Source organism: Salarias fasciatus (genome assembly GCF_902148845.1).
Source record: "Salarias fasciatus chromosome 23 unlocalized genomic scaffold, fSalaFa1.1 super_scaffold_20, whole genome shotgun sequence".
Classification (NCBI taxonomy): domain Eukaryota; kingdom Metazoa; phylum Chordata; class Actinopteri; order Blenniiformes; family Blenniidae; genus Salarias; species Salarias fasciatus.
The window spans coordinates 4,071,192-4,081,454 of record NW_021941230.1 but is presented as its reverse complement, the minus strand read 5'-3'; the positions used below and the strand labels follow the sequence as shown (position 1 = coordinate 4,081,454).

The 10,263-nt window shown below is 43.3% G+C and overlaps 1 long non-coding RNA gene across 1 annotated transcript; it reads left to right on the top strand.

Annotated features, from left to right (window-relative positions):
• Nucleotides 1-2,079: 2,079 nt before the first annotated feature.
• LOC115384170 (uncharacterized) lies at nucleotides 2,080-10,125 on the top strand. The gene is made up of 4 exons (XR_003930835.1): nucleotides 2,080-2,137; nucleotides 6,913-7,017; nucleotides 8,505-8,609; nucleotides 10,067-10,125. It is a non-coding gene; the product is annotated as an uncharacterized LOC115384170 (long non-coding RNA).
• Nucleotides 10,126-10,263: the final 138 nt, after the last annotated feature.

Here is a 10,263-nt window from a genome sequence, read left to right as displayed (position 1 = left end):
ACAGAACGACGTCACACAGCAGCGCTTCAGTGTTTGCTGAACTCACAAACAACATACAGAATCTGTAGCTTTTCAAGCGTCGATGATTTATTTAAGAACTGATCAAACACGTGTTCTTCCAATTGAATAGTGAGCAATCATTTCAGTGCTGCGCTTCTAATCAGCCGCGCCGAGCTCCTTCTGTGTGTGTGTGTGTGTGAGAGAGAGAGAGAGAGAGAGACAGGGAGCGAGAGAGAGGGAGAGAGAGAGAGAGAGAGAGAGACAGGGAGCGAGAGACAGGGAGAGAGAGAGAGAGAGAGAGAGAGAGCGCGTGTGGATATTATTATTATTTTTCCTCCCCGTTGTCCTGGCGCTGCAGAATTTAGCGAATGAGAAGGAAGAGAGCCAAGTTTTTGGCCGTGGCGTTTTGTGGGGCAGCGGCAGCAACAGAGAAACGCAGCCAGGAGTGGTGGGACAGTGATGAGAGGCTTTAATGATACGAAGTTCAATAATAATTTTCAGATGACAAGATCTACCTTAATGTACGTCTGCGAGCGCCTTTTTTTTTTTTTTAACACTCACGGCCAGACACACGTCTTCGGCGCCCCACATCGTGACGTGCAGGTCGGATAAATGCGACCTGGCCGTTCAGACTGAAGTCGCATGGCAAAAGATCAGATAGATCGGATTTAGGACCACATGTCCAAGTGGCCTGGGTCGCATTTGAAAAAAATCAGATCTGTGTCGTTCAGACTGTCATGAAAAGATCCGATACAGGTCGCATAGGGGCAAAAAAATCGGATTTGGGCCACTTCAGCCTGCAGTGTGAACGTAGCCTAAGACTAAAACGGAGTGTGGAGACGACTTGACAGAGAGCCCTCTGTCAGGGTTTACCTTTATTCATTAGTATTAAGTTACTAGAGTATGGATTACTGAAAGTAGTTGATCACTCAGTAATTTTATTCAATTATTATTTTGATTAAATTGTCATTTACTAATTAATAACTACAGATAGGGGTGTGACAAGACCTGGTGAGATTAAATCATGACCATATTTCTCGTTTAAATTAAAATCTGTCTCTTGGGATCAAGGCAGAAGCCGATGAACAAACACCGAACACAGCAGACAGCTTGTTAATGTGGACAACCGACTCGTTTTTCTGGCAAATTTCAGTCCGAGCAGAGAGGAAAACGGCCCAAATGTGGTCAAAATACAGTTTATAAGTCCAACATTATTCATATTCCAGGCAAATTTAGGCTCAAAGTTACTTTCGTTCGACAAAAAAGTTTTTTTTTTCTTTATTTGATTTACCAGAAATGATTCTGGTATTTTCCAAAAGTTAATAAGATTATGGACAAGAAGCACCATTGTGAAAAAAATATTTCTCAGCTTTAATTTACATTTGAATAAATAGTGTCACCTCCAGCATCATTCATAACCTTCTCAATAATCAATAGAATATCTCCATTAGCTTTACAGTGATCAGCCTCTTCCTATAATCACTGAGCAGCTTGTTTCATGTCTCCACTGGGATTTTTAACCATTCGTTTCAGCAATAAGCTCCAACTCTTTCATTTTAAACACGTCCTCCATTTAGTCCTCACAGCCTGTCCCTCTGAAGAGACACCTGTCTCCAGGAGACTCTACCAGGTGGATTTCAGGGTGTCTCCTCTTCAGACCTGAGCGCAAAATGACCTGTATGGTTTTGTGACTGTTAAAAAAGGTCTGTTTTTCCAGTCGTATTTTGTCATTTTAGTTTTCTCAAAAGTAAAGAGGAAATCTCGTCTCGTCTCATGATCTTGACATAAATATCGTCTTGTATAGTATCTTGAGCCGAGTGTCTCGTCACATCGCTGCTAATGACCAAACTCCAGTCTCAAAAAGAGGAGAAATCATTTAAACAGGTTGTTAATCTTTACAATGAAGAGCCGTTTAAATCAGTATTGAAGCTTGAGAATGGCACTAAGCTGCTGTGTGTGTGTGTGTGTGTGTGTGTGTGTGTGTGTGTGTGTGTGTGTGTGTGTGTGTGTGTGTGTGTGTGTGTGTATTCAGACACACAGCAGAGTCTTCAGGATCCAGCAGGTTGTCTCTGAAGAGTGACTGGTCCAGACGTAGTCCACCACTCTTCAGTGTTGAACCTGGACCTTCAGACTCAAAGTAAGAAACTCTTTTCTTTTCTTTTCATCACTTCCAGTGTGTCTTGGTTCTGTTTTGGCTAAAATCTGCTCATTACACTTTTGACTAACCAAGACTAAGGCTACGCTCACACTGCAGGGCTTGATGCTCAATTCGGATTTTTTTGCGAGTTCGTTCACATTTACAATAAAATGCGACTTGTATGTGATCTCCCGCCTGAACGGAATACCACCCCAAAAGTGTCCCGCATGCGCAGAAGAGGACAGAACGACGACTCCCAGCAGCGCTTCAGTGTTTGCTGAACTCACAAACAACATACAGAATCTGTAGCTTTTCAAGCGTCGATGATTTATTTAAGAACTGATCAAACACGTGTTCTTCCAATTGAATAGTGAGCAATCATTTCAGTGCTGCGCTTCTAATCAGCCGCGCCGAGCTCCTTCTGTGTGTGTGTGTGTGTGTGTGTGTGTGTGTGTGTGTGTGTGTGTGTGTGTGTGTGTGTGTGTGTGTGAGAGAGAGAGAGAGAGAGAGAGAGAGAGAGAGAGAGAGGGAGAGAGATAGGGAGAGAGGGAGAGCGCGCGTGTGGATATTATTATCATTTTTCCTCCCCGTTGTCCTGGCGCTGCAGAATTTAGCGAATGAGAAGGAAGAGAGCCAAGTTTTTGGCCGTGGCGTTTTGTGGGGCAGCGGCAGCAACAGAGAAACGCAGCCAGGAGTGGTGGGACAGTGATGAGAGGCTTTAATGATACGGAGTTCAATAATAATTTTCAGATGACAAGAACTACCTTAATGTACGTCTGCGAGCGCCTTTTTTTTTTTTTTTTTTTTTTTTTTAACACTCACGGTAAGACACATGCAGGGGCGGACTGGGGCAAAAACGAGGCCCGGGAGTTTAGTACCTGACTGGCCCACTCATGGGCCCGGGGCGGCGGCTGATGGCGGCGAATGTTGGTGGCAGTGAAGGCTGGTGGCGGCGAACGCTGGTGACTGGTGGCAGATGATGGCTGTGCATGATGGCAGTGGATGATGGCGGCAGATGATGGCAGTGGATGACATGCAGGTGTTGGAACACACGTTCACATATATGTGGGAGACAAAAAAAATACACAAATAAACATTGTCAAGTGCGTGTAGGTTTGTGCAGAATCCCCACTTGAAAGGATGTCCCCCAACTGAAGCACGCAGGACTCCACTCGTTGCCTTTTTAGTTTCTTTTATTGCAGTTGCAGCGTTGTGTGGGTGTTAGGTGTTTGGCGTTAGGTGGAAAAACCTCAAAAGAAAACAAAGGGAATACAATATCAGTACTTGAATACAGACACAAAATTTATATTTTTAACACAAAATGTTATCATTCTTGTTTTTAGCTTCAATGCATTTTAACAAGTACATTTCAAACCCTTATGTTAATTAACAATATTTTACCAAACCACATTTTAGCATTTTAAATGAAATAAATCAAAGTTTTCTATTTCCACTTTTTAATACTGCAAAATCTATATTACACCTTAATCTTTATTCCTTCTCGATCAATTCAGAGGGCTTTTAGCAAATAAAATATAAACATTGTTTTACCGTTTTTAGTAAATAATTATTTCTCTCTTTTTATGAAATACACAATCCATTCATTTTACAAAATAAACACAATCCGCAGCAACTCCAGTGTCCAATCTTCACTGAAGCAATCTCAAAATGTCCCAGCGTGCCTAGACGCTGAATCGCCAGCGCTCCCAGTGCTCCTGAACGCATCACACAGCCGCACTTCTCCCACAGTAAACAGCGAACAAACATGGCGGCTTACCGGCTGTTCTTCAGGTGTCTTTTTTGACCGTGTTGGGGAGATCGCCTGCACGATCGCTTTGAGGTAAGTCCAGAACTCTCCAGGCTATTTTGGCTCGCGCTGCTCGCGCTGTTGAGCCACCCGTGTTCCTTCCTCATCTGGGCTCACCGTGCTCTGTCTAATAAGGTCCAGGTGCCGCTCAGGAGGCTCCGCCAGCTGACGTAGTGACTTCGGATAGGATGAGGGAAAGTGGGGTGAAAGGCAGCTCGACTCCAACCAAACAAACATTATTGAAGTGATAATGACATTCACATCATTTAACCTGACGCCTTGATTAGAACAAATATGTATTTTATTATTTTTTTGTCATTCTCAAAGTTGTTAAAATACATGGATGTAAACTGCTTGATACTGACATCTAAAAATACCACGTTCATTGTACAACACCTGTTCTGATCCCCTAAAGAAAGAAGGAAAATATGACAACAGCTGAAGTTATGTGTAACTGCTGTGGCTTTATTCAAACTCAGAGCTCAAATTGCTTTCAACAACACTGTAAACAGCAGACCCCGCTGCACCATTCAAATGTTAGAAAATAAAATAAAGGTGTAACTTTGTGCAAATATTGAAATGAAATTAAAGAACCCAAGTGTATAAACCACAGGGACGATTCTTTTATGAGCACCGTTGATATAATAAAGATGATTTTAGACTTAAAAAAAAAAAAAGAGCTCCATTGGAGGAACATGCAGATCAGATCAAGGTTTCCGCCAGACCTTTTCAGTCCGGGCGCCCCACCCACGCTAAATTCTGCAGAGGCCGGACAACTGAGAGGAAAAAAAAAAAAAAAAAAAACAGCGCTCCACAGTGTTGCCAGATTGGACGGGTTCCCGCCCAATTGGGCTACTTTAAAAGTCATTGGGCTGGGAAAAAGAGCCTTGGGCGGCCATGTAAAAATTGGGCTGGTTTTAACTCCTTGGGCTGGAAAAATCAGACTTGGGCGGGAGCCCAAGTTCCGCGATAGCGGAATTTTTTATGGAAATCACGTCTGTCCGCTCTTCCGCGGCTGGTGCAGAAACGCGACACGCCCCCCTCCACTGTGTACCTGCCGAGCTGAGACGACTGCAAGGCGGCAGATACGGAAAACCAGTAGTCTGCAGCAACCGTCATCCTCCACAGACAGTTACTTGAACGGCTCTTTTAAGTGAACGACGAGAGCCGGTTCACAGCTGTCTGAGAGCCGTTCCTTTGTGCAAATTGTCCACGCTTCCTTCACATGTCTCCTGAGTCCAGCTGTCACCGCTGCCTTCATGTGAACGACTGAGTTTCAGTTTTCCGCCGCTCGCTCCAGTCACCTGAACGCAGCAGCGAACTAGCAGAGGATGAGCGTGTAGAACCCGGAGAGGAGCGGAGCCGGTGTTTTGGAAGAACTGGTTTCCCTATTAATTGGCGAGTTCAACGTTCAAAGTAATAAAAAAGGAAAAGAAATGGAAATTTAGCCCGATTCTCCATGAAGGTCCGATTCTCCCTGTGCTCCCGATGGCCAGTCCGCCCTTGGACACACGTCTTCAGCGCCCCACATCGTGACGTGCAGGTCGGATAAATGCGACCTGGCCGTTCAGACTGAAGTCGCATGGCAAAAGATCAGATAGATCGGATTTAGGACCACATGTCCAAGTGGCCTGGGTCGCATTTGAAAAAAATCAGATCTGTGTCGTTCAGACTGTCATGAAAAGATCCGATACAGGTCGCATAGGGGCAAAAAAATCGGATTTGGGTCACTTCAGCCTGCAGTGTGAACGTAGCCTAAGACTAAAACGGAGTGTGGAGACGACTTGACAGAGAGCCCTCTGTCAGGGTTTACCTTTATTCATTAGTATTAAGTTACTAGAGTATGGATTACTGAAAGTAATTGATCACTCAGTGATTTTATTCAATTATTAACTTGAGTAAATTGTCATTTACTAATTAATAATTACAGATAGGGGTGTGACAAGATTTGGTGAGATTAAATCATGACCATATTTCTCATTTAAATTAAAATCTGTCTCTTGGGATCAAGGCAGAAGCCGATGAACAAACACCGAACACAGCAGACAGCTTGTTAATGTGGACAACCGACTCGTTTTTCTGGCAAATTCCAGTCTGAGCAGAGAGGAAAACGGCCCAAATGTGGTCAAAATACAGTTTATAAGTCCAACATTATTCATATTCCAGGCAAATTTAGGCTCAAAGTTACTTTCGTTCAACAAAAAAGTGTTTTTTTTCTTTATTTGATTTACCAGAAATGATACAGGTATTTTCCAAACGTTAATAAGATTATGGACAAGAAGCACCATTGTGAAATAAAATATTTCTTAGCTTTAATTTACGTTTCAATAAATAGTGTCACCTCCAGCATCATTCATATCCTTCTCAATAATCAATAGAATATCTCCATTAGCTTTACAGTGATCAGCCTCTTCCTATAATCACTGAGCAGCTTGTTTCATGTCTCCACTGGGATTTTTAACCATTCGTTTCAGCAATAAGCTCCAACTCTTTCATTTTAAACATGTCCTCCATTTAGTCCTCACAGCCTGTCCCTCTGAAGAGACACCTGTCTCCAGGAGACACTACCAGGTGGATTTCAGGGTGTCTCCTCTTCAGACCTGAGCACAAAATGACCTGTATGGTTTGTTCAATAAAAAGTCTGTCTCTCCAGTCGTACTTTGTCATTTTAGTTTTCTCAAAAGTAAAGAGGAAATCTCACCTCGTCTCATGATCGTGACATAAATATCGTCTCGTCTCGTATCGTGAGTCGAATGTCTCGTCAAACTGCTGCTAATGACCAAACTCCAGCCTCAAAAAGAGGAGAAATCATTTAAACAGGTTGTTAATCTTTACAATGAAGAGCCGTTTAAATTAGTATTGAAGCTTGAGAATGGCACTAAGCTGCTGTGTGTGTGTGTGTGTGTGTGTGTGTGTGTGTGTGTGTGTGTGTGTGTGTGTGTGTGTGTGTGTGTGTGTGTGTGTTCAGACTCACAGCAGAGTCTTCAGGATCCAGCAGGTTGTCTCTGAAGAGTGACTGGTCCAGACGTAGTCCACCATACTTCAGTGCTGAACCTGGACCTTCAGACTCAAAGTAAGAAACTCTTTTCTTTTCTTTTCTTTTCATCACTTCCAGTGTGTCTTGGTTGTGTTTTGGCTGAAATCTGTTCATTAAACTTTTAAAAGCGTTGACAGATTTGAATCCAGTAAGAATGGAGACACTTTCTGATGTTTAATCTAAAACTGGGAAAAGTGAGAGAGTGGACTGACCACAGCTCCAGATCCATTTAAAGGAACATTTCCTGAGTGAAAGGGCTCAGAAACCTGATGAGGCCTCGGGTCAGTACTAGTCCAGCCAGCTGAACAGAGACCTGGTGGAGGGTTTCTTCTGTGAACACACAGCAGAGCGGCCGTATAATGAAACTTCACCTCATCAGAGATAAACATGTTTTATTCTGGTCTAAACCATCCACTCCTGAACAAAAACCCCAGGATTTCAGAAATGTGGTGATTTAAAGAGTGTCTGGTCATCATGTCAGACTGTTACTAACAGCTTCTTGTCCTCTGCTTCACTCTGGAGTCAGAAACAAAAAACCCATCAATCAGCTGAAAGATGGAACTCTTCATAACAGCAGCCTGGAGTTAATGTGGCTGCTGCTTCAATCACCAACTTTACACTCTTTACACACCGATGTGGAGGAAATACGGACAGTAAATTAGTATGCTTCCCCGTCGCCGCGACGTCGTTCCTACGTGATCTACGCCGTAGCCCTACATCGGGCTACGCTAGGGCTTGATGCACACCTCCCGAAAATCGTGACTTCGCGTCGAGGCGACACGTGGTGACGTGAACATCGAGGGCTGTGATTGGTCCACGTTCGCGTTGTTTATAGAATAAAGTAGAACTCACCCAGAATGCTTTTCTGATTGAACAGTGCTTCAGGAGGAATTTATTACCAGAATTGAGCGGCGCACATCCCTACACTGTTAGCAGTTAGCACTGTTAGCAGACGGGGCTGTGTGTATAGCCGCTCCTCAAACGGCTTTAATCGTCCAAAAGCTCATTAGTTTCACCAATATTTCATCACGGTCCGCTCAGCCTCTCCTCCACCACAGCCCGGTGCCGCCAGATATGTCATATATGCAGATATATGTTCGGTAAATGCACGCGTCTAGATATCTATATCTATAGATCTATGTCTAGGTAAAGCTGCGGAAGCCGCATTGTTGTGACTGCTGGCGGCTTGGCGATGAAATTGCAGAGGAGGATGTTCCCTTGACGCAGAAGCAAGATATGTTCAGTGGCGGCGTAGGGTTGCCGGGGGGATGAACGACGTCACTGTGACGGGGGAGCATACTGAGGCCTTTAGACTGACTGAGCTGACAGTGGGGGGGGGGGGGGGGGGGGGGGTCATGATATATGGTCACAGTCAGCAGCTCAGACAGATTTGATGCAACAACTGATATTTAACCACAGGAGCCTCAGCAGCGTTTAAGAGACGATAACAAGAGCAGAGAGACTGGTGAAGTCCATCACTGAGGGGAGTGTGTGTGTGTGTGTGTGTGTGTGTGTGTTTTCAGACACACAGCAGAGTCTTCAGGATCCAGCAGGTTGTCTCTGAAGAGTGACTGGTCCAGACTTGAACCACCGTTCTTCAGTGCTGAACCTGGACCTTCAGACTCAAAGTAAGAAAGTGTTTCTGAGATTTCATGGAGAACAGAATTCATTCTTAACTTTCACACACACCTCTGAAATCATGCAGATCCTCCTGTCCTCCTGTCCTCAGAGTGTGTTGGCTCTCTGACAGTTCTCCTCCACAGAGGACATGGCAGTGGAGGGTCCATCCTGTCCCTGCTTCACCAGACCCTGTCTTCTCTCCATGGTCCTGGGGGACATGAGGACCAGGCTTTATGGTTCTCCAGTGTTTTTAACACCATTCAGCCAAGAATCCTGAGAGACTGACTGAGTGGAGCCTGATTTTACCAAATGGATTATCTAATACTTGACAGAGAGCCCTCTGTTGGAGTTTACCTTTATTAATTAGTATTAAGTTACTAAAGTATGGATTACTGAAGGTAACTGATCACTAAGTGAGTTAATAAGTTAATCAATTATTAGTTTGAGTAAATTTTCATTTACTAATAATTTGTATTTAATAATTACAGATCATAAACTGTGAGTCACTAATAATCATTACAGAGTAAATAAAAGTTAAACACAAAAGTAATCTATCTAAAGTCAATTATCAGAATAAATTGTTATTTATTCAATAATAATGTCAGACTATCAGGCATGTAGGAATGAGTAAATCACAGCAATTTCATCATGAAATAATTGATTTTTAAGGTGTTGTTGATCAATCAACAATGGCACAAAAGACTGATTTATCGAAAACTGGACAAATAGAAAATGAGCTGAGAGAAATTTAGAATTAAGAATTAAATAAAGTTGTGATGTATTAATGAATAATTCTGGGCTCCACCTGGAAGACAAGGCTAATGACCAAACTCCAGTTTGAAAAAGAGGAGAAATCATTTAAACTGGTCGTTAATTTTTAGAATAAACAGATGTTTGCATCCTCTGAAAGATTGTGGGGGCTCTGTTGGACTGGAGGTGTGTGTCAGTGATGGGGGGGGGGGGTCTGCTGGTGAACTGCTGGAGAACAGAATGAGGAGGAGAATGAAGTCCATCCTCATGAACAGCAGCAAAACTCTTTCTCTCACCAGAGTCAGTCACACATCCACAAGTTTAATCCCTCCTTCGTGAATACAAGTAGAAATTCTCACATCCAAAACTTTGATCACTGTTTCATATGAGACCAGGATGAAGATACAAGATGTTAAACATGTTCTGTTTCTGCTCGACATTTATACATTGTTGATATGTTTGACAAAGTTTATTTCATGTGTAAATGCAAATGATTACAGTTGTTCATGTGTGATTTCAGAGGAGTGTGTGAGAGTTAAAATGAATTCAGTCCAAAACAGAACCTCTGATTAGTTTCCTTTGATTTCCTCCAAACCAGAGTGAGAGATGTTGAGCTCCCTTTCAGATTCAGCTCCAGGATTGTGAAGCAGTGTGAGAGTTGAAGCTGGATCTTTGTGTTGTGTTGCTCAGAGTAAATGTTGCTTGGTGTCCACAGAGAGAAGAAGAGGACTGATGTGTGTGAGGAGCAGCCAGAAAGATCCAGAAGTGCCGCTGCACTAAGTAAGAGTGGACATGTGTCTGCTGAGGGACTGGTCTGTCTTCACTGGACTGGTTGTTGTGTTGTAGAGACATGAAAGCTTGTTGTTTGTGTGCAGTGTGATTGTTGTTGTTGTCTGTGAGCAGGTGTGGGTC